This window comes from Mesocricetus auratus, unplaced genomic scaffold (assembly GCF_017639785.1).
Source record: "Mesocricetus auratus isolate SY011 unplaced genomic scaffold, BCM_Maur_2.0 Super-Scaffold_100022, whole genome shotgun sequence".
Taxonomy (NCBI): domain Eukaryota; kingdom Metazoa; phylum Chordata; class Mammalia; order Rodentia; family Cricetidae; genus Mesocricetus; species Mesocricetus auratus.
The window spans coordinates 12,312,715-12,337,153 of record NW_024429203.1 but is presented as its reverse complement, the minus strand read 5'-3'; the positions used below and the strand labels follow the sequence as shown (position 1 = coordinate 12,337,153).

At 43.4% G+C, this 24,439-nt stretch overlaps 1 protein-coding gene across 1 annotated transcript in view; it reads right to left on the bottom strand.

Moving 5' to 3' along the window:
- Nucleotides 1-2,573, bottom strand: part of Ets1 (ETS proto-oncogene 1, transcription factor) — a 121,758-nt gene extending 119,185 nt beyond the window's left edge. Inside the window, exon 1 of the mRNA XM_013123931.3 lies at nt 2,467-2,573. The gene's annotated coding sequence lies outside the window, so the exon portion shown is untranslated. The remainder of the gene's footprint in view (nt 1-2,466) is intronic.
- Nucleotides 2,574-24,439: the final 21,866 nt, after the last annotated feature.

Sequence of the window (24,439 nt, the reverse complement as noted above, 5' to 3'; positions counted from 1 at the left end):
ATGAAGGGGTCCACGCAGAGCACCTTTTGGAACAGGCTGAGTAAGTGTTCAGCAAATTAGATTGCACCCCTCCCTTAGGTGAAAAAAAAAAAGCTCTTTCAGTGAAGGAGTTGGCTAAGCTAAAAAGAGTTCTGTCAAGCTACAGCCCTCAGTAGAGTTAAGGAGGTCAAGGAGGAGCTCACATATAAGTTTCCCAAGGATTAAAGAAACAAGTGTGGCCTTAAATGCCATTAAATTGCTGCCTCACATATTAGTGTCACTCATAGACTAAATGCTTTAAAATGTCCATAAAGAAGAAAGAGGGAGGAAAGGAGGAAGAGATAGAAGGGAGAGGGTGGAAGGAGGGAGGGAGCCCCAACTTTTGACATATACCCATCTCTTTGGCTTCTTGACTTGAGCCGCTAAGGAATCTGAATAGGCAATTAGGAAAGATCATTGTCAGGGGCTGTGTGTCTGTTCACCAATAAAGCCACAAGGCCCATGCCTAACAAGGAAACATGAAAGTACAAGAGTTGAGATGTAGTCCCGAAGAAAAGGAAGAAAGCGACAGGGAATAACTAAAATTCTTCATAGAAATTTATGAAACTGTCAATTATTTTAAAAACAAGACCAGGCTCAGCAAAAGCAGAGTTAACGGTGAGAAATTTGCCCGTACAGGCAATCACGGGCAGAAATCTTTGCCCAGGACCGGCCTTAGCCCAGCCCTCCCCTAGGAACCCGCACTCACATCCCCAATTTCTTACAATATTTCCTTAGACTACTCTGGCCCCGTGAGCTCTTTTATTTTTGAAAGATCTATAAGACTTACTTATTGACTCCCCTCTTTGTAACTAGGTGGGCATCAATAACCACTTGTATTTTAAAGAAAATAAACCACACTGTGTTCATTCAGTAACCTCTCCTCAGTTAGAAATGCTGTCTCCCATAGCGTCCAAGTGCTTATCCACTTTTCTTCCTCCAAATTTCTGCTGGGGCTCTCCTGGCCTTTGAACTCCATCACCCCTGGGAATTTGACTAGGCTCAGCAGAGAATCCAAGGTCACCGGCTCCAGGTGCAGGAGGATTGCCCTCCTTCCTGAGACTCTGCTCTAGCCCTTCCTGGCACCTCTGGCAACTAGCACCTGGGTGTAAGGTGCCTGCCTTGTGAGGCAAAGAGCCCCTTAGTAATCAGACATGTGTCCTGAGTCCCAAGCGGAGGATCCAGGGTAGCGGTGGCAGAGGCTGCATGGCTGTTGCCTGAGCTGTTTGTTATTCCGCTACTGATTGGTAAGTATGGAAGCTGTCGACTTGCAATGAAAAGCTGCATGTTCCTTCAAATATTAATATCAATAACCACAATACCTAACAGATGAAAAGACCTTTTCATCTTCAAAGCACCTCTCACGAATTAACCCCTGCCAGCTACTTGTGGCCTGGGTTCTGGAACAGCAGGTAAACTAGAGGAATAGAGACCACCCAGCCTGCCAAACCAAAGGGGTTGCTCTCTAGATAAAAGGGTGCTGAAGTCATCCAGACCCCAGCTGATGAAAGAGTTAAAGTGCCAGTAGCTTTCCAAATCAAACGGAGTGGCCAGAGGTACATTTCAGGATCTGAATTTCCTGTTGTTTCCCACCCACTTCCATGCTGGGATACAAAGTAGGAAATAAAACAGCTTTGGGATGAAAAACAAAAAAACAAAAAAAGGTCGGGGGGAGCCTTACATTGGAATGTCATGATCTAAGGCCACCCAGCATCTCTGTACAGGTCACTCCTTGCAGAAAAGCCTGCTTTGAAAGGTGATGGCAGACATTCTTACAGAACCAAGAAGACCCCTGCAAAGTGGAACTGCCCTCCCAGCTCCTCCTCCCTCCGTAGCAGGACCCAACACTCAGTGCAGCAAAGAAAACCCTCTGACCTGGAGACACCCCCACAACCACCGACCTTGCAAATAATTGTTGAGCTTTTGCAGGACATAAGTCACAAGGTAGAAGAAACGACCCAATAGGCTGGCTTGACTTCAGAAGGTCCTAACCGGTAGCGATTTACACCCTATGAAAACCATTCATTAAGTCGCTGGTAAAGGGGGGGGGGCAGGGAAAGGAGGCAAAAACAGTAGACTTTTACTAAGGAGGAAAAAAGAAAGAAATTTTCTAAGTGCAACTGCAGTTTTATTTCTCTGGAAAGGTCTGAAAAGGATATTCACAATTGTGAAGTGTCATTTACAAGGATTTTCAATGGGAGTGGTTTTGCCTTTGTGGGGAGGCAGGGTCTTGATTTTGAGCTTGTCTACCGAGGTCGGGAAGTAATTTTGAAAAATATTGTTAGACAATAGGATAGGTGAATAGGGAAAGATGTAAAAAAGAGGAAGAGAAATCTGCTGAGAAACCTGCTGTTTCTTGAAAGTTTCCCAACTTGCCCTTTAATTCATAAAACATGGAGAAGGAGAGAAAAAATGGAAAGTTTTCAACAAAACTCGGCCCTCACTTACTACTTTGCCGGAGAGATGGGTGAGGAATGAAGTGAGCTTCACCGAAGGTCCGCTGCTCTTTCCTGCTACCACCTGAGGGAATCCTAAGCTCCCGGGCTAAAGAGGATGCAGAGACCATAATGCGCCTAATAGAGCTGCCTCCTGAAATGGGAGGTGTGGTCAAGCTAGGGAAGCAGAAGAGGCGGTCTTCAGTCAGCTTCTGGCCCTGGGGCAGCAGTCAAAAGGGCAGTCGCCCTGGTCTAAAGAGGAACAAATAGTGTCCCTGTCTGTGGCAGCGCCAAATCACACCTAATTATTTTCATCCATCAAGTGATGCTTCAAATACATCCAACGTGGGGAGGGAGGTTGAGTCACAGAGAGCTAGCTAGTTCCTTGGGATCGGCTAGGTTGGTGCTCTACTAGATATGTGACTACTTCTGCTTCACTTGGCTTGACTTTCTCAGTGGAATTGTGTTCACATAGGCCATGAGTCAGGAGAGAGAGGGTGCTATAAGACTACCCTGGGGGGAATGTTTCTATCAGGATCTCTGCTACTCTGCTTGGGTTTCTACTCTGCTTGGGTTCTCTTTATTAACCGGATGGGGGAAGTGTGCATGGTTCACACTGGGTATGTGCTGATAAACACGTGTGTACACTGTGAGCAGCACAGTGCATTTCTTCACAAAGTAAGACGATTTGGGTTCACATTGCATCAGATGATCTCACCAGCCTCTACTCTCCAGCTTGGATTCATTGAAATGTTGTCACATCGTCCTGACTGTATGTGGAGGAGAGACGGCCAAACAGGAAGTTGGGGTCTCTGAAAAGTAAAACTAAAGTGTCTCTTCACCTAAACCTGGTTCCAGGTGGCCCTTGCCACAGAAAAGTATTGGTGGCTCTGATGGCTTCAGGTAATGCCTGCCACAGGTGAGCATTGATGGCTCTGATGGCTTCAGGTGATTTCTGGCATAGGTGATCATTGGTGGATTTGATTTTTCTATGATGCAGGGATTAAAGGGCAAAAATATTAACACGTATCATTTTGAGAAAATATAAGAATTCCAGAAGCCTTGAAGTCAATATAAACATACACATCTTTTCTTCCTTTTTGATTCATAGGATGACGATAAGAATGTCACAGCAAAATCTCATTTCTATGAATAGGGAAACACTGGAAAACTCTTTATCTGCCTGTGGTTCCAAGACTTTTGCCCTAAGATTCCATTTATATTGAGTAATGGATGAGTCAAGATTTGCACAATTGCTTCCTTTCCTTCTTAATGAAGATGCAAATATCTACTTGGACGCACATAAAGACCCAAAACATCTTTCACAAAACAACCACACTTATACCTCGTCATACATCATTAGCAGTGCTGTTCCTATAAGCTTGTGGCTAAAACAGGATTTAATGCTCATGTCCCCCTCCTGTGGATTGACGTGACTTGGATGAAAGCCATGCTTTGCTATTGGTTCAGGCAGTTTAGTTTAATAAATGTCTGCACAAGGCACTGCTCTCAGCATGAGCCATTTCACCAAGTCACACTGCTATTGGAAGAGAGGCCATCTCCAGAGACCATCATGCAGGCTGTGAGAGAAGTCTACGAAGCTAAGAAGCCTGTCCCCTCAAAGCCAGTCAGTTCTGGTGTGCTGCCCAGTTTAAACAGTGCATGGTCAATTGAATCCGTCACAACTATTCAAAATAGTAACTACTCTATGTACAAGATAACTGAAAAAAAAAAGATGTCAGTTTATGCTCTATCAAAGTGTATGGTGCAACTGAGGGGCTTTAGCCCCGCACTTGTCTAATAGAGTCCCTGTGCAGTCACCTAGTAGGACCTTGGGCCACCCCTTCTGTAGCCTATCATAGTACAAAAGAGAGGAACAGAAAGCCAAATGGTAGAGAAGAAATCATTGCTAGCGTAAAATGCCTAGACGCTAGCCCTTAGAGTATGAATGCCCAGGAAAGCAAAAAGTTTTATTTTAGACAGTGTCTTCAGAAATACAGCACTGGGCTGAGCAGTGATGGTAAACGCATTTAATCCCAGCACTTGGGAGGCAGAGGCAGGGTTTGAGCCCAGCCTGATCTACAGAGCTAGTTCCACGACAACTAGGGCGGTTACAGAGAGAAACCCGTCTCAAGGGAGGGAGAGAGAGAGGGACAGAGAGAGAGAGAGAGAGAGAGAGAGAGAGAGAGAGAGAGAGACAGAGAGACAGAGAGACAGAGAGACAGAGAGACAGAGAGACAGAGAGAGACAGAGAGAGACAGAGAGAGACAGAGACAGAGACAGAGACAGAGAGAGAGAAAGAGAGACAGAGACAGAGAGAGCGTGAGCGAGAGAGCGCATTGGATAGATATCTACATACAGAAGAAGAAATAACAATGAATCTGGGCTCTTATCTCTGGAGAGTGCTTTCTGTGTAAGCAGAAAGATCTGAGTTCAATGCCCAGTACCCACAAGAAAGCTGGTGTGGCAGGCATCATGCGCCCAAAGTCTTAGTGCTGGGGGAGGTAAAACAGCAAGGTCTAGCTAGCCAGTTGTGATACATGGACAAGCTCTGAGTTCAGAGAAATGCAGTTCAGACGGTCTTGAATCAAGTGTCTCCTGTGAATGAACATGGCTTGGAGGCAAACTGATCCCTTGGTACTGGTTAAGTCAGCTTAGTTTAGTAAGTGTCTGCATCAGACTCTTAAAGATGCTAAAAAGGGAACAAGATTAGACTGTTGTGTCAAGTGAGTCAGCACCACAGGTGCAGGCAGTGTGGATATCTCACTACAGAGAGTGACTGACAGAGATATCTGATATCAAATCCTGGTCTCCACACACACGAACTCTTGCTTCCACAGTTTTCTAAGAGGTTATGACAATAAAATTTATGTCACAATAAAAACAATTACTCTGTCTCAATTTGTATTAAATAAGATATAACAGGAATAAGTGCTGTGATCACACAAATGGCCCAGAACAAAGGAAAATTATCCTCCAGAAGCTGAGGCTATAAACTGAGGCTAGGGAGGTGGCTCAGTGGTTAGAGCGCTTGCCTACCATCTAGAAAGCCCTGGGTTCAAACCCAGCACAGCATACACTGGATGTGGTGGCTCATACCTGAAATCTGAAGAGAGGTGGCTCCCTGCCAAAAAACAACTCCAAGGAGTCAAGATTTAGGTCACAATACCACATGACAGCCACCTGTGCATGCCCAATCTTAATGAAGTCATCCCTCACTGAGACCCTCTTCCTAGGTCAGTCTAGCTTACATCAAGTTGACAATTAAAACTAGTCACTACAGAGAATTATTCCAAAAAAAAAGGAGAGAGAGACAGATTGCTGCTTGCTTCTCAGCCATATGTAGGTTAGCCTAAATGATGGATGTCAATATAGTTCAGAGGATACAGCTGAGCCTGTATGAACTTCCATTGAAATGGCTTCCAAGCTACGGCTGTTCCCACTGTGAAGCCCTTTCCCCTTCCTCATCATAACAAGCTACTGTGCAAGTCAGTATCTCCTAAAAAAGAAAAGGCAGTAAATTCCTGGACACAATGTGTGACCAGGGCCTTCAGCCTTTCACCACCAGTTTCTCTCATTTCCATCCCATGCCCTAAAACGCAAAGTTCCATCCTGGCAACTCACAGTGGTTCTTTGTGCCCCTCTGCACACAGAGAGCTAAGTCTGAGATGAGGAACACCATTATATTGAAGGAAACCCCAAGCAAAGCATTGAAGACTTACTGCACTTTGCATATTATATAGTTTCTTCCTACTCGTTTTGGAGGGGGGTGGGGGAAATCCCCCCTCCTGATGTTTTGGAAGACTCCCTTTGCACCAACACCTGAAACAGCACCTGAACAAAATATCAAAACAGTAGAAGTAGAAACCCAGACTCCATTATAGGCACATTTGTCACCAAATATCTAAGAGGCCACAGAAGGATAAGATGAAAGGAAAGAGAGGAGCCGAGAACCTTTGTCTAGTCACACCCGGGCTCTGGAACCTCTTATCCTGTGCTTTGTAATGAATCGCTCTCCTTCACATGATCAAAAGCCAAGGCCCTGTCCCGAGCCCCAGATGGAACTGAGGTGGCTCACATCTGGCACCCAGGCGTTCTCCCTTCTGCATGTGCCAGAAAGCCCATCTAAGGGGAAAATGGACTTCTTGGCATCGTCCTCCGGGACCTGGTAATGAGTTGCACCCTTCTTTTCTGCACCAACGTTTTGTTTTGAACTTCCTTTCTGCAATATGAAATAGGATGGAAGCAGGGCCCCGGATAAGTCTCCTACAGAGCAGCTTGGATAATGCTTGTCGATGGCTCTTCACGACACTTCTATTCTGGCTGTTGAGCAGCCTTTGGAGCCCCAGATTCAGGCAAAGGCAATGAGTTGGAGCTGGCTATCTAGTACCCCATCGAAGTCCTTTCTCCCACTATCTCCTTCTTTGACCCCCATTGATTTCCCTATTCTTCTGTCCCCATTTTCCCTTCTCTATCAAAATATCTCACCTTTTCACACCATCAGTCTAACTCTCAGGACATTTTTGATCTTAACAACAAGATGAACATATGGCAGTTTCTTCTACAAACCAGAAGACATCAAGAGTCTCCACCTGAAGACTCCCTGCCTATCAGAGGAAAGAAAGCCAGGGGGCCAATTGCCTCATGACTGAATGCTGCAGTGCTAATCAGGACAGGAGAGGTCGGTGCAATGCCCAGAAAGATAATTAGGAAGTTCTTGCTAGAGAGCTGCAGCTTTAGGGGAATGTGGACTGCCTTTTCCTTTCAGAAACTGTCCACTGATTGCAACCTGAGCCCAATCTCAAAATCAGATCTTCCCAAGACACCAAAACAGGGCCAACTCTGTGGGTTTCCCTAACATCCTCCTTTCAAGGGAGAGCACTCCCATTAATGCATTCCCTAGTCTATGATACATTAAAAATGATTCCCAAATTTCTCTCTTTGGTGGGAGACTGCAAGGGATTCTGGGAACACTCTGGGGTCTCCTTTTTCCAGAGTCCTTGGGAAGTGGTAGCCAGTGCTTTGCACCTTGGGCATCTCCTCCCATGGGCTACCTTAGTATCATCTCCTCAGAAAAGATGCCTCTCAGAGCAGGAACACTGTGACTAAGAACTTCTGAAGCCAAAATGCTGTGGGATAGAAAGAATTCTTAGGGTTTGCGACTTCATCAACTCTCAAGTAAGTGAACAGAGTTAGAGAGATTGATCTCTTGATCAGGAGAAAGATGATAAAGGTGTCACATGCCTTGAATGTTAAATGGTCAACCTACATTCAATAATTGCATCCTACCCACCTTGGATGAGCCTGGAGGAGTATCACTGGCTAAGTGACCACATGGAAAAAGCAAAATTCTAATTAAACTGATCCGTTGTTGGAACAAACCTCCCATTTTCTCACTAAAAGCAGTGGATTTCCCTGGATATTTCAGGTCCCATAGACCAGAGGGCAGGAGGAGCACCAGTCCAGTGTACCACAAAGAGCTCACCATGGCTTTGGCTGTCTCCTAAGTCCAATAGCCTCAGTCACCTGCAGCTGTGGGTGTGCAGAGAGATTTATGGACTGCCTTTGTTGACTGGCTTGGGGCTGATGAATGATTAGAAATAGATCAGTTTGTTTTTGAGTCTTTTTAGAACATCATTCAACAGAATACCAAGTTTGCTACTGACACTTTATTCTACATGCTTCCTTTCTTCCTTGAACAGAGGACCATTACTGTACCTGGGTACTTAGGAAGATTAACTGAAAAGATCCTTGTGTCTCATATTCTTGAGCATCTGGCATCAGTCTGAATTCTACCTCTGCAAGGAGATAGTCTTTGGTCATTTCTGTATCCTGTCTCTCACTAGATTCTGTCTTTCCATTATGGGTTTTAATCATACACTATTTCCCTCATATGGCAAAAATTATATTTTTTCAATATTCCATTTTGTTTTGTTTTGCTTTTTTCCTTACAGTAAAAGCATTAGGTTTTTTTTCTATTTTTCCTTCAACATGTTCCCTGTGTCCTTGCCTGAAATCTAAATCAAGGCTAAATAAGAAATAATTAGATAAGTTAGGTTCTACCCATGCTGAATTCAAATATCCACTTATCTATGTGTTTATCCATTGAATCACCCTTCTGTCCTTTACCTAGCTGTTTACCACCCACAGATTTATCTCTCTATCCATCTATCACTCATTTCATCTGTTCACTCACATCTATCCATCCATCCATCCATCCATCCATCCATCCATCCATCCATCGATTCATCCATCTATTGAGTATTTCTTAGCTTCTCATGGTTCTGGGAATCAAACCTGGATCTTGCCTGTACTAAGCAAATATTCTCACACTGAGCTGCACCTGGGGCCCCAGGCTTAGGTCTTTGATCTTTTCATTGCTTCTGCTGGTGTCACATAGAGTAATACCAAACTCTGGCAGTCCCAGTCATCTCTGGTAGACACCATAAAACTGTTGCACAATGGACCATTTTCCCCAATCAACACAAAAATAAACCTGTCAGGAGAATAATTTACCTTTTATGTAGCACAAAGTGAAGAGATGACAATTGACCAGAAAATTCAGGCTGTGTAAACAGACAGAATGAGTCACCACTCTTTGGGGGCTGTTATCTGTGTAACTGGGTCTCCATCTGGTCTGGTATTCCCTGATTCTTTGACACTTTGTCTGGATACATCCCCCATTTTATTTTTCCTTGAGGAGGAGTAACATAAAAGAAACTGTGGTTTTCAGTGTAAGTCCAAATTTGGGGCTATATAACCACCATTGGAAGCAAATCCTACAAAGTTTTTTTTTCAATAATATGACTGTTGAAGTAAGGTAGGCAGTATGATTTCCCCACATTCCACAGTTTTAGTTGACTGTTGAGAAAGACAATTTCCTTACCACCCACAAACTTGGCTAAGAATCTCCTTTTTGGTGTCCCTTGAACACCATTATTGGCTGTTTAGTGTTACAAAGATCATAGTAGTGAGCACAGTGATCTGTGCAGGCAAAAGTCAAATGGTGTCCAAAAGAGGGGCTGAATTTCCCACGGCACACATTAACCTTTCCCTCAGTGCTTGCTACAGAATTGTCTAAGCTGGTAGACCACAGCTTCACTTTTGAGTTTGTTTTCCATGCATTTTGGTTTAAAAACTGCCTGAACTGTGCTACTCCTGTTATGATTTGCTACTGGTTACACAACATTCTTCACAATGAGTAGATGACAGCACTCGTATCCTTCTCCTAATTTCAGGCTAGGCCAGAGTATGGAAAGGAAGGTTTGGGCTACAAAAACCAGTGGTTTGCTAACACATCTGCCCTAAGAGCTCTTTAAAGCCAACCAAGGAAAATCACATAGCTTTAAATTCAAGCTTTGGACCAATCAGAAAGCATCTGAAGCCATCAAAGATGCTGACCTTACTCTCTGGGAACAACTCAAGACTATGTGCCATTTGTCTCCTTATCTGAAGACACTAAGCTAATTGGGCAGATTCTTTCATGTCACATCACAGTTCATCCCGGTCAGAGGCACAACACAAAGCTGTCTAGTACTTTTGATATGATTTTGGAAGCATTAAAAAATGTGTGTGTGTGTGTGTGTGTGTGTGTGTGTGTGTGTGTGTGTGTGTGTGTGTGTGTATGGTCTACCAGATGGCTCAGAGGGCTTACTGTGCAAGTCTGAGTTTGAGTCCGGAAGCTATGGTAGGTGGAAGAAGAGAACTCCTTTCTGAAAGATCTGATCTCCACACCCATGCTTGCTTTCTCTCCCTCCCTCCCTCTCTCTCTCTCTCTCTCTTTCTCTCTCTCTCCATGTCCCTTCCATCCTCTCTCTGTCATACTAAATAAAATAAAATAACAAAAAGGCCTACATTTTTGAAATAATGAGTGTTTGGGTAAGAGACACTTCTGAAGAGGGCAAAAAGACACAAGAAGAGTGTGGTGATCTGAAAGTAAATAGCCCCCAAAGAGAGTGGCACTATTAGGAGGCGTGGCCTTGTTGGAGGAAGTTTGTCACTGTCCTAGCAGACTTTGAGGTCTCTTTCATTCAAGCTTCCCTCAGTGTGACACTCAGTTGACTTCCTGTTGCCTGCAAGATGTAGCACTCTCAGCCCCAGCACCACATCTGCCTGAACACTGCCATGCTCCCTGTCATGATGATAATGGACAGAACCTCTGAAACTGTAAGCAAGCCACCTAAATGTCTTCTTTATAAGAGTTGCCATGGTCATAGTGTCTCTTCACAGCAATTAAAAACCGCAAATAAGACAAAGAGTAAAAGTAAAAAACAAATAAACAAGCCTAAAATATTGTTTCTTCTTGCTCTAAGTGGGCTTGGTATTCTGATGGGCCAGAGACATAGAAGATTATCAAGAGGGTCTGCCACATAAGTGATAAAAATGCATGCACATTCAGGGGGAAGATTCTGTGTCAAAATTATGATCTTCCTTTAAATATCATTTTCCAAGACTGAAAGTCAATGAGTCGCTCCCTTCTTTAGCAATGCTGGGGGAATAGGGATGGAACCTGGGGCTTTGAACATGCTATATGAGCTGCTGAGCTAGAGCCCCAGCACCAAAGATTCTAATCTCAAATTCAAAAGCAACTTGGTCTCCTACTTTTTTCTTTGATTTATTTTCTTATAAACTAAAAATAAAATGTGTCAACTATTTAAAAACTGGAAAATATCTAGACAAGAAGATTCAATGAACCTCTAACCTCTCATGTAGGGATGGCAGTGAAAATGCTGCAGTAGATACTTATTTCTTTCTGATGTTGCCTATGTGAATAAGCATTTTATATTGCATTAAATGAAGCAGGTTGCATTTAAGGTGGTATCTTAGTATAATTTTTCTTATAATCTTATTTATAATGCCAGTCTTCCACAATACTTTTAAAATATGTCTGAAAATTCTTACCTCAAAAGCAAGGACAAAGACCAGAAAAGTGCTTTGTCCTACTGGCTCTTCTAGTAACGTCATGCCATAATGACACCTCTAGGTCATGATGTAGGAGTCAAATAGTACTTTCGCTAACCAGGTATGTGTTAGAGGTAAGGTCTCTGCTGTTGATTTGCTGTCTGTGACGTGAAGGATTGCAGATTTGGTTTCTAGAAAGTCTCCAAATTGGAGACTAGTGATGCATAAATCATGCACTGCAGGGTCTTAACTGCTCCCCCTTGCTGGCTCGGTGAGTTCCATATGAGAAGGATTTCCTATCTCACTTCTTTCTCTGATTTGTCAGCCTTTAATAATCTCCACTTCCTTCTCTCTGAAACAATGGAACGGGATGCCTTTTATCTTCTCGCGGGAGATGGGTAACTGACTGCTTCCACTACTGTCCACTGGGCACCAGTCTCCTTCTGGAAGTGAAAGTTCCACTTTGCAGCTCAGGGACTGTGTGTGTTCCTGATGTCGGACTCCATGTCTCAAATGCCCTTGTGTGCACTTCTGATCTTGGGCTCTATGCCTCCAAGGTGAAAAACTGACTCTAGAGTTCCTAGTAAATTTCTTTCTTCTTGCAGACTTAAGCAGAGAGAAGCTAGGCAGACTTAAAAGCACACTTTATTTCCTTTCGATAAGAAAATTCCATCCTTTCTCTTTTCAAGGAACGAGATAAGATTGTGTTCTATGTTATAGAGAGACTGGGGAGAGACCACACTTACTACCCTAGACTCTGAACATGGACTGGGGACTCAACTAGCCTGCAATTTAAAATGCATAAGAACTCCTGGAGTCTGATGTTCTAGTTTGTGGAATGATACAACAATATGTTGGATTGCCTGCAGCACCAATGTGCAGTTTCTGCACTGCTCAGTTCCTGTGAAACCATGGCCATGCCTGAGAAGATGGATTCCCTCAAGCCCCAGGCAGCATAAGCTATTCATGGCACATTCAGCACAGATCTGGAGATTAGGCACAGGTTTTGAGTTGTATCCTTGCATATCTCTAAAGTCTGACAGTCTCAAAAATGCTAACACCTTCCACCAGAGACTCCTCGGAAGCATATGCACGGAGAAGATGCAGACAGGCTTCTGATGTCTTACTTTTATCATCAATTCCACCCAGCCAGGGTACTTGCAGTCTGGTGAGAAGTAGGGGAGTTATGAGGGACACAACCAGGACATCATATTTTCTAAGGTGATGCTGATTCTCACACATCAGCAAGTGGGATTCCAGAGAATGGGGCCATCCACACAAAAAGCATCTCTTTTTTTATAAAGATTTTTAAATTTAATTTAGAAATACGCTTGCTTCACATGTCAATCCCAGCTCCCTCTCCCTCCCCTCCTCTCCCACCCTCTCACCAGCCCCCTCAGTCCCCCACCCAATCCCCATTCCGTTCCCCAGGAAGGGTGAGGCTCTCCATGGGGGATATCCAGAGTCTGTCATTTCGTTCAGGGCAGGGCCTAGACCCTTCCCCAAGAGTCCAGGCTGAGAGAGACAAGATCTCTTCTTCACCTGACTCAACCTTCCTGCTCCCCCATGTCCTCCTCTCCCCTCCTCTTAACCTCCAGTCTTTTTTTCCTGCTCCTTCTCCCCTCTCCTCTATGCTCCCAATCTGCTCAGGAGATCTTGTCCCTTTCTCCTTCTCTGGGGTACCATGCATATCTCTCTTAGGGTCCTACCTGTTGCCCAGACTCTCTGGTAGTGGGATTGTAGGCTGGAACTCCACATATCCATGCCTAAAATCCATATATGAGTGAGTACATACCATGTTTGTCTTTTTGTGACTGGGTTACTTCACTCAGGGTGGTTTCTTCTAGTGCCTTCCATTTGCCTGCAAATTTCAAGATTACATTTTTTTCTGCTGAGTAGTGTAAATGTACCACATTTTCTCTATCCACTCTTCAGTCGAGAGGCATCTAGGTTGCTTCCAGGTTCTGGCTATTACAAATAATGCTGCTATGAATATCAGGAGTAAGATGGTATCTCAGAGTTGTTTTGATTTGCATTTCCCTGATGGCTAGGGATGTTGAGCACTTTTCTTAAGTGTCTCTCAGCCATTTTAGACTCCTCTAGTGAGAGTTCTCTATTTAGTTCTGTACCACACTTTTTAATTGAATCATTTGGTGTTTTGGAGACGTGCTTCTTGAGTTCTTTGTAAATTTTGGAGATCAGCCCTCTGTCAGATGTGGGGTTAGTGAACATCTTTTCCCATTCTTTGGGCTGCCTTTTTGTCTTGTTGACTGTGTCCTTTGCCTTACAGAAGCTTCTCAGTTTCAGGAGGTCCCATTTATTAATTGTCCATCTCAGTGTCTGTGTTACTGGTGATATGTTCAGGAAGCGGTCTCCTGTATCAATTCATTCAAGGGTACCTCCCACTTTCTCTTCTAAGAGGTTCAGTGTGACTGGATTTGTGTTGAGGTCTTTGATCCATTTGAACTTAAGTTTTGTGTATGGTGATAGGCATGGATCTATCTGAAGTCTTCTACATGCCAGCATTTAGTTATGAGGTAAATCCTGTCTGACTATGTCCCTTCTATCCCCAGCAGTGTCACCAAACACAGCAATATTGAATTGAGCAATATGCCACGCCCTCTAGCCTCTGCTCTCCGCAAAAGATCTCTTCTCAGATGAGATGTTCAAAATTAAGACGAGATAATGGTGATAGAAAATTCGCTTCATGAGAAGTGGTTTGTTCATGAAAGGCTTTGGAGATGTTGTTTGTGATCTCTCAGATGAATCCTGCCTGTGTTCTTGTAGTAGTCCATTATAGTACCTCATTGTTGGAACTGTGGCTGCCTCATAACACAGCAGCATCCCACAACTTGGTTCAATGGATAAACACACCAGGGGAACATATTTCAGAGCAAAATGATGAAGAGCTTTTGAGCATCTAGAGAGCCTTTGAACTGTTGGAGCCATTCAAAACAGAAATGCATGGCTAGGAAAACCCTGGGTAAATGACGACAGTGCTATCTAAGCAGCTAGCAGGAATGCTGTGTAGAAGGTTCCTGTGCCGGACTAGCCTGTGGTTCCAGCCAGCACTAGGAATCTGTGAGTCCACCACTGGGCCAGTCTTCTTTGCTGTTTTTCAACATGTAAAGGGCTGAAATGTAGAGGTGGAAGTATTTTGCTTTAAAGTAACCAGCAAGGGCCAAGTGATGAGTATTAGAGGAACAATAACCAAACATATGGAAATGTTATCTAATTCACTTTATTCAAGATTGGAAGGACAGCTAATCCATTGGGTTTAGACTGGGTCCCATGTTCCATATGTCTCTTCTGGAAGGTCACAAATACCTGGTGTCCTGGTTGAATTTTTTTATTGTCAACTTGACACAATGAAGGTTCACATGAGAAGAGGTCTTCTCAATAGAAGGACTACCCAGAGCAGATTGGCCTTTGGACATATCTGTGTAGAATTGTGTTACTAGTGGCAGCCCACCATAGATAATGTCAGCCCTGGGGGGGAGGGTTGGTTTGTTTAAGAAACTGACTGAGCATGGGCCAGAGGGACAGTAAGATATGTTCCTCCATGGATTCTGCTTGAGTTTCTGCTACAGTTCCTGCTTGAGTTAGCTCTGTGATGGCCTGTTACCTGGAAGTGTGAGCTGAAATAAACCCTTTCCTCTCCAAGTTGCTTTTGGTCATGATGTTTATCACAGCAGCAGAAAGCAAAAGAAAGACACTGGGCAAATGGGTATTTTAAGTCAACAGAAATGTTTTCTCTTATTCATAATTCCTTCCCTCCTTAGACTCTGTGTTGCTAAGGGAAATTTAAATTGCTATACCTGAACTACTCTTGGGCTTTCAGAAAGTAGGCTGAATTGAACGAACTATTGGTGGAAACCTGCTTGTTGATGGGTTCTTCATGTGGGTTCTACCACTGGGAATGTTCTCCACCTTGTCTCCATGACCAACTGCATTCAGCCTTCACTCCTTTCTCCTCCATTCTCGTCCTCGTCCTTCAGTGGATATAACACAAGCATCTCTGTGAACTGACTATTCCCAGTTCACCTCCCAGGTATGTACAAGTCAGACCTGTATTGCTGCCATGCTCATGACTTACTCCTTCGTATTCAGGGCAGAAATTTTACCTTACTTATCTTTGTGTTGCCAAATTTCATCTGATGTGTGTGTGGTCCTCTGGAAATTCTAAGTATAATTTTCTTGGTTAAAAATACAAACATGGAACTTGGGAGACAAAGACAGGAAGATCTCTGTGAATTCGAGGCCAGCCTGGTCTACAAAGTGAGTTTCAGGATAGCCAGGGCTGTTGCACAGGGAAACCCTGTCTTGAAAAAAATTAAATAAAAAATAAAAACATGTTATATACAAGTATGGGTATATTAGAAAAGTGTACATTTTGCTTTATTTTAGAACCTTTGAGGTTAATTGTAGATGGATTCTGTGATGACTTCAAATGGAACAAAATGTGAGTATCTTAAAACTTTGGACATAGTTAAGATTCTCTCAGAACATTATTTATGGCCACTGTGAAAAAGACCAGAGAGCAAGGAATCGTCAGGCTCAGGGCTCTAATACTTATTCTTTATACTAAGGTGTACAGGGTTGTCTCTGTTAATATATGTCACATGAAGATAAACTTAATATTAACTTACCTAATGTCTTGATTAGGGTTTCTACTGCTGTGAAGGGACACCATGACCACAGCAATTCTTATAAAGGAAAGCATTTAATTGTGGTGGCTCACTTACAGTTTCAGAGGTCTGGTTCATTATCACCATGGCAGGAAGCATGGCATCGTGCAGGCAGACGTGGTGCTGGAGTAGTAACGGAGAGTCCCACGTTTTTCAGGCAATAGGAAGTTGACCGACATACTGGGCAGTATCCTGAGCACAGGAAATCTCAAAGCCCACCCCCACAGTGACACACTTCCTCCAGAAAGGCCACACCCACTTCCACAAAGACACATCTCCTAATAGTGCCATCCTTTATGAGCTTATGGTGACCAATTACATTGAAACTACAACATCTGTCTAACTCAGACAGGATAAAACAATCCATCGTTGATACAAGGGATATCAGGGTTCCTTTGGGTATTCTTAGTTTCATTAATAAAAAGATTTAAGAGTAGAGTCTAATGAAAACACAAAGGCCATTTTATTAGAGTTTTTTTAAGTAGGCTGGCAAGCTATAAAACCTCCGCCACTACCCAGAGGAGGAGAGTGGAAGAGAGAGAGGAAAAGGCCACACTATTCAAGCTGGAAGGGAGGTGAGGCACACAGCCGGTAGGCAGCCTCATGGTGGTGAAGAGGAGGCTTTACAAAAAGGGGACGAAAGCCCAAAGTTGGAGGGAAAGTCCAAGACGTTGAAGAAAGCAAGCTTTAAAAGAAGCAGAAAGAAGAAAGGGACTGTGTCTGAGGAGTCCAGGATAGCAGCAGACTTGGGGCCCTCACATGGTTGTGATCTGAAAGCTGCTGTGCCAGGGGTGGGGATTCAGGGAAGGGAAAGCACAGTGTCTATTAAAGGGCTGGTTATGCCACCTATCTCTTTAACGTGGCTTGAAGTGAGCCCATCTTCCCAGGGGTGGTCCCTTAGCCAACGTGACTGAACCAGCCCAATTGAAATGTTTGGTTTCCACCCAGGCCAGAGATTCTCTGCCCTTGAACAGGAGTTTGTTTCTCCTCGTCCTCAGCGTTCCCATACTACCTACGCTGCTCTGTTTCCCCACACAGAAGGCTCCACCATCTGACATACTGCTTTCACTTGCCCAGTTCTTTATTGTCTGGCTCCCCAGTACTAAAGGGAAAGAGGCTTTCTAGGCGCCATTCTGTGCTGCATCCCCAGACCAAAGATGTTCACTAAGTGTCTTAGGGTTTCTATTGCTGTAGAGACACCATGACCACAGCAATTCTTGTGAAGGAAAGCATTTAATTGGGGCTGGCTTACCGTTTCAGAGGTTTAGCTCACTATTGTCATGGTGGGAAGCATGGCAGCGTGCAGGTAGCTGAGAGGTCTGCATCTTGAACCACAGGCAGCAGAAGGAGATTGTGATACCAGGCCTGACATGAGCATATAAGAACCCCTCAAAGCCCTCATCCACAAAGACACACTTCCTCCAACAAGGTCATGCCTCCTCCAAAAAGGCCACACCTCCTAGTAGTGCTATTTCCTCTGGACCAAGCTTTCAAACACACGGAGTCTATGGTGGCCATTCCTATGCAAACCACCATACTGAGAAACTGACTGGTAGATGAATTAAGTGTTAAAACTAAAACCTAAGATGGCCCAATAGAAGATCAATAACACAGTGAATAAATAAAGGTCAGTGAAGTCTTTTGGAACAAAAAGCAAATGTGCACAAAGATAAAGAATGTGAAATAATATGTTTAGAGACAAAAGACCAATGTAGGATATCCAGTATCCATTGCTTAGCTCGCAGAAAGTGAGAAATGATTAGAAGAAAACTGAATAGATGCACCACCTTGAGACTGAAATTTCATCCAGACTTAAGAGAAGATACAACAACCTTTCAGAAAGACGCTGGGGTATTACCAACAGCAGCGAGAGAATGGGACTAGTAACAGCCTCTGGATGGGCAAGACTGGGCACTAGAAGATAATAAAGCCAGATCTTAAAAAGCTGAAAGAAAAATTATTCTAACCCTGAAATTCCATGCTTTAACTACCAATCAAGTGTAACAGAACAAAAAATATTTTCAGATTCACAAATAAAAAACATAAATGTTTACCTCCAGAAAACTTTTCCAGGGGGGAAAATAAGATTACGTTAATGAAATGAAAAGGGAAGCAAGGGGTGAGATCTGCAAAACTGTGGGAATTATTCAGTTAGATGAACAATAGGTTTAAAAGAAAATGTTTCCAATTAGAGCATCTGAATGGGGAAAAAAAGATAGCATGTTACAAATATTTTAAAAGTTGGGTGAAAACTGAAGGCACATCCTACTCCAAAGCAACTATAATAAACTCCAGGGAACACAAGAGACTGAAACAGAGAGTTTCATAGGTAGAACTTAGTCTGACTTTAACCATCACAAAATGCAAGACAGAGATTCCATCTGACCTTAAAACTTGGAATAATTTTCAATGGCCCATAGTTTCAGTGACACAGAATCATGCTCACTCTGTAGAGTCTGGGTATACAACTTAGTTCTATAGCCAATTAACTTAATATGATCACACATTATCTTAGCACAAATTTCAGATTTTAGAATTAATCTACAAACAGAGCATAAATGACTTAATTGCACCTATAAGATTTAACTTTGGTAATATGTATGTAAAAAGGTGGATAAATCCGATGTAGTTAATTTCTTTGTTTTACATGGCATGAGATAAGATTTATTGTGTGATTACAGTGACTGAATAGATAAAAATTAAAGTATTTTATTCAAGGTTATAATGAGAGCTACAATGAAAATAAATATAGTTCAAATGGAGACCTCTGGGTGTGTAAGCAGCTGTAGAACTAGGAACACTCACTCACCCACATTTCTAGCATTTTGTTCTGAATTTCTTTCTTTCCTTCTTCCATCCCTCTTCTCATTTCTTTGTTTTTAACTTCTTAATTCTTCTTTTTCACAAAAAAGACTATTATAAAACAGAGGAGTATGCCATTGGAATCAAAAGGAATGAATGGCAGCTTCAAAGTTTAGGAAAATGAAAACGTTTGGGGTTTGATTTCATGATTGTGTTTTATTTTTGAGACAGTATATTTGTATTCCATAGCTCAGGCTAGCCTCCAACTTACTGTGTAGCTGAAGATGGCTCCAGACCCTTCTGCCGCCCCTACCTTTGGAGTTCTGGGACTACATGCACGAGCCACCATACTCCATGTACGTATGCACACGACACGTTTTAATATATTTCTACACATCAGTCTTCCCATTCTGCAGCAGCCTTCTTTCCGGTTATGCTTTGCTTCTTTGTTCAGAGTCCCAAGGCTCCAGGAATCTTTTGCAGGCGGCACAGTTCGTATGCACTTATGACATTCGAGTGAATGTGCCAAACATTCAAGTAGCTATATGGTTGTTATGTCAGTCATCCCAGCACTTCCCGTAGCTGAATCAAATTTCCAAATCTTCTCAGAAATTGCTGACTGGCTGCATACTCTGTGGCCATCCGCCTACGCAGCTAGCTCACAGCCACCTCACAAACAAGCAGGTAGGGCGGGGTGCAGGATGGGGAGTTTCCTTTGCACATGTCTGCAGATCCAGCCTCATCCTTCCTCGTGCAAAGATGTGTTGCCAGGCTCCAGGTGCCCACCCATCTTCAGGCATCAGGCTCAGGGAGGACAGGCATGAGTGGAGGATGGTGGACCGCAGCATCCTGTACATTTTCTCTCCCCCACATGTAAGACCCCCTCTTTTCCAAACAAAAGCAGTTTCCATTCCTCTCCCGGTAGTGATGGGGTGTGTTGGGCTGGAAAGATGGGGGTGGACAGGAAATAATGAGAAAATGGAAAACAAAAATGATTTGTGTAACTCCTCATCTGGGAAGCCTGCATTCCTGTTAACCTGAATTTATATTAAGGGAGAAAATTACAAATAAAGCAGTCAATGAGTTGTTATGAATCAGGGCTTTGTTCTTCAGAAAATCCTGTCTGGAAGCTGAGCATGGGCTTCTTGTTGACTTGTAGAATCAGTTTTATGGAAATGGTTTGCAAATCTGTACTGGTCTCTTCCCTTCCCAAGAGACAAGGAATAAGATAGATAACCACATAACTGGATATCCTGTGGTCAGGCTTAGGAAAGGGACAACCTCTATTCAGCTCCTTGCCATCATCCATAAACTGGAAAAGAGGTAGAGAAATGGTCCCAAGGAGGTACTTGGGAACAAAGAAAGAAAGCCAAAGACGTCATGACTCTCCTAGCTCCATCCAATGCCACCCACATCCACAGGCTGGGTATACACTTTCAAAGCCAAGCCTGTCCTTCCCAGTTACCCTGCAGCCAAATGAGCTTATGAAAGGAGTTTCTACAGTCCATGCAAGCCAAGAAGTTTGAGTGGAGATCAGAGACTGGGGTGGGAGGGGAGAGAGATGAACTGCTTCACACATGTATGGATTCCTTTCTAGGTTCAAATCACTTGCATTTTTACTGTTTTGTCCTGCTGATTAATTTGTGTCAGCCTGTATTTTTTTTCTACTTAATAAATGATGCAATCAAAGCTCAGATGGGCTGATTTGGATCATAGTCAGCCTGAACAAGTAAGACTTGATTTGATTCTTTGGCATTCTAACTTTAGGTCTATTCTCCATAGACCACAAGGTCAAATAGGTGTCCATCTTTGACAACACAATGGGGATTTTAGCCAGTGTGTGTGTGTGTGTGTGTGTGTGTGTGTGTGTATGTGTGTGGCCTATGTGCCCAGCTCTGTTTGACTGTTTTTCACACTGAGCAAGAGGCCTGGTTCTGTTTTAACTTCCCAGGGCTGAGCCTGTCTGACACCTTTACATAGAGACTTAATGGTACTTCAATCTCCCTGAAGCCTTGCCAAGAACTCAATGAGGTGATGGACCTCAGTGCGTCTTGGTAGTTCTAAAAACGTGACCACAAAGGGCTTGTTTTTACAAATTCTGTTTTGTGTTTCTTTTATATTACTGCATGTAGCTTTGTGTTTTGCTTTTGTGACTTCTCCTTTACAGCCATGAAGGTTCAAATTTCTCCCTATTTTATTTTTCATCTCCATACAGGCAGAATAAACAAGGATCCTTTGACGCCTACCTCATTTTCCTGTGCTGATAGAGATGAAAATTGAACAAAGTCAACTGGACCGTCCACCTTCCTCTCCTTGGACAGCTCACTGTCATTAGACTCCTGCCATTCTTTGAATGGCATCTGTCACAGCAGTTAGGTAGAGAAGCCCATGAGCTCATCGGATCCTATCTCCCCTCCAGGGCAGGATGCGGGTCCTAAGCGTGCTTCCTGATCTAAGGACTGCTTTGGAGTTTATTTATCCTAGGTTACAGCAAACATGGCTTCAAAAAACAGGAAATCGGGCCTTGTCTTGGCTAATTATGATTCCAGTTGTAACAATGCCGCAGAGGTACTGTGGAAGCAAAGCTTGCCATTTCCATACAAGGCTGTGTGGGACCTCACTGACCATCAGGAAGCAGAGGTTTTCCAGTTGTGACAACCCTAATAAGACTCTGGAGGCTCACCTATTCCTCCTTTTATGTTTCACAGGGCCAGAAAAAAAGTAAACAATTATTTTAGCTTATGACGTTCTTCAGTTGGTTCTGACTCACTGAGCTCCTCTTGGATTTCATTCCCTTTCTTTTGTTTGATCCAGGCCAGCATTTCAGAACTGTTCAATGAAATGCTTAATTAATCAAGACTGGTTGAAAAGAAGCCCACGTTTGTCAGGGAAGAGGGAAAGCAAAAGGCAGGCAAGGATTCCCAAATCCATTTATATAGAGGGAGCCTCACTGGATAGCGAATCTGGGTTTCAGCACAAGTCCAAGAAACACTTCCCTACCAGTGACTACAATGTTAATCACACAAAGAGTCGACAGTACAGCTTGTTGGTTATGTAAGCAAATACTCAATACCAGTTATGTGACTTAACCCATAAATGGTGACATTATGGTTTTCATTTTGGTGAAGTCCAAAATGAAGTGTTACACTGGGTTAAATAATTGTCCAAAGACAGCACAGCAGTAAATGACTGACTAGTTCAGAGTCAAGCTAGTCTGCCCCTAGTTTATTGTTGGAGAACATTGCTTTCAGGTAGGAGAAATGAGAGGCAATATCCATCAGACAATCTTAACCAAGTCCCTACGTCTGAGATGCATTTGTTTTCTTTCTTCACCTTCCACAGGACCTCCACTGACTCCCTCTGTGTACCTCTGTGGTCCCCATTCCCATCTTCTCTCTTCACCTCGTCCCCATCAAAACCCTGAATGGTGGCTGAACAAAGATGTCTGACTTAGTATCCTTGGATAACCCCCCTTTTCCTTTCTGGGGCTTGGGGGTAGAAAGAATCCCTTGGCTCCCCCTACCATGGGTCTGACATTTATGGACAATTCATCCAGAATTTTCACTCTTGCTTTTGATATTTTGAACCAATATACTATGATTCTTATCCAACATCAGATTAACAAGCCTGAAGCTCTGAAATCAGGTACAACTTTGAGTTGAGCTAGAATTGCCTACAGATGCCTAGAATATGATAACAACTTCCATCAGTGACTACCCCATCATACCAGTCTAAAGAGCTGGTCTGCTTCACCTGGGATTCCAAGTCCCAGACATGAGACCCAGATGTCATTTACGGAGGTTAAATGTTCTTGGTAAGCTGTGGTTTCTATGGGAGCTCCTGCTTTGTATTGGCTGTGGGGTTGTTCACCTCTTGCTATAGAAACCATGTTAGTTTTGATATCCTTGGGTTGTTTCTGTCTTGCTCTAAATATTGTCTCAATATAAGGGCAAATACAAGGTCAATGTGAAATCCATCAACAAATTTATATGGAAATCTGCACCTTTGAGTCCAGAGTGGAAGGGCCAAGACAAAACACCTGTATCCTAGCCCACCTCTGCTGGTAGATTTGTTAAGCTGTGAGAGGGTTTCTTTCCATATAGTAACTAGCAACAGTAGACTGGAGAACCCTGGAGTGTAGAGATCTCCAAGCATTAAGCACTCATATCTTTTATAATTCTTGGCCATGCTGAACAAGATGTCATCTGGCAAGTGTACTTGAGCAAGCAATTGCTGCTTTAGGAGACTAGAACCTTTCCTTCCTAGGAAAGTCCAGCAAAAGATATCTGAAGGAACATGTCCAAGGAAGAGAATATATACTATGAGTTGGGTCAGAGCAGCCTGGTTGGTGGGGAAATAACAGGAGTGTTGGGACCCTCCCTGAGGAGTGGCCCTGCGTCCTGGCCTAAGGATGCTTCTGTGGGTGGTCTCTGGATCTGGGTGCACTTTGCTCCTATAGACCCTGTTTCAAGATAGCTCAGCAGGATTAGCTCATCCAAACAACAAGCCACATACCCTTCTGTGCCCCAGATACAAGATAAGAACCGACAATGAAAGATAAAGTAAGACTCTGCATTTTAAATGCTTGTAGCTTATCAGAGGAAGAAACAAGCTGACACAAATTTTCAAGGGAGGCTTGCAAAAAGTTAGATGACACAGAGTTAAGGTAACAAAAGCCATCAAGTATAAGGCTCCTTCTTATCTTGAAAGCTCTGTAGTTTTTCTTTCTGTTTAAACCTCACACCTACTTAGGCCATGTTTTTCAGGTCTTATTCTCCCATTTATTTGCCTTCTTGGAGCTGCAAGCACCAGCTAAAATCCTACTGCCCCTCCCATGTGGTTTGGCAAGGAACAGGACCTTACACTGCCTCAAAGTTTTCTCCAACCATTTCAGCCATGATGGGTGCCAGTTACAGAGAAAGTATCTTAAAGGCAAGATTCAGACACACGGCCGTTTGTTCAAGAATCCTTAAGCCAACATGAAGCACTTGAGAGGTTATCAACCGATATCCCAGTTCTTTCCCAGAGTGTAAGTCAGATCTTATTTCCTTGCCCTGATGCTGGAAGAGGCCACGGGCAGAGGATTTGTTTTCTGTGGTGGGACTCAGGCAGGGTCACTTCTGGCAGAAGCTGAGGAATGTCAGTCACTGTGTTTTTTTATCCTCTTGCATCAGGTGACAGCTGCTTCTCAGCCTGGTCCTACGGTGCAAAGCCCCACCCACCCACTCCCCGCGACACCCCCACCAGCCTACAGTGTTCACACACAAGAATAAGAAGTGTCACTGACTGCATGACACTGAGGTTTGGCACCTGCCTCCACAGCACAGCCATCCCAGCTGACACACAGAAGTATGCAGCAAATAATTGCTGATGCCTGTACTCATGGCTCCCAGACAGCAGATAGGGAAGGGAGAAAACCAAGTAACTTCCAAAAGGCTACTTGTGCTGGACAAAAAAATAATCTCCACTGTATATTCTAAAACTATCCTTAGCTGTCTCACACCAGACACTGCAGAGCTCTATGCGTATGATGTAGTGGTCCATATATACTTTCTGGAGTAGAGTTTTGTTAATAAATTAGTAAGAGGTTAATAG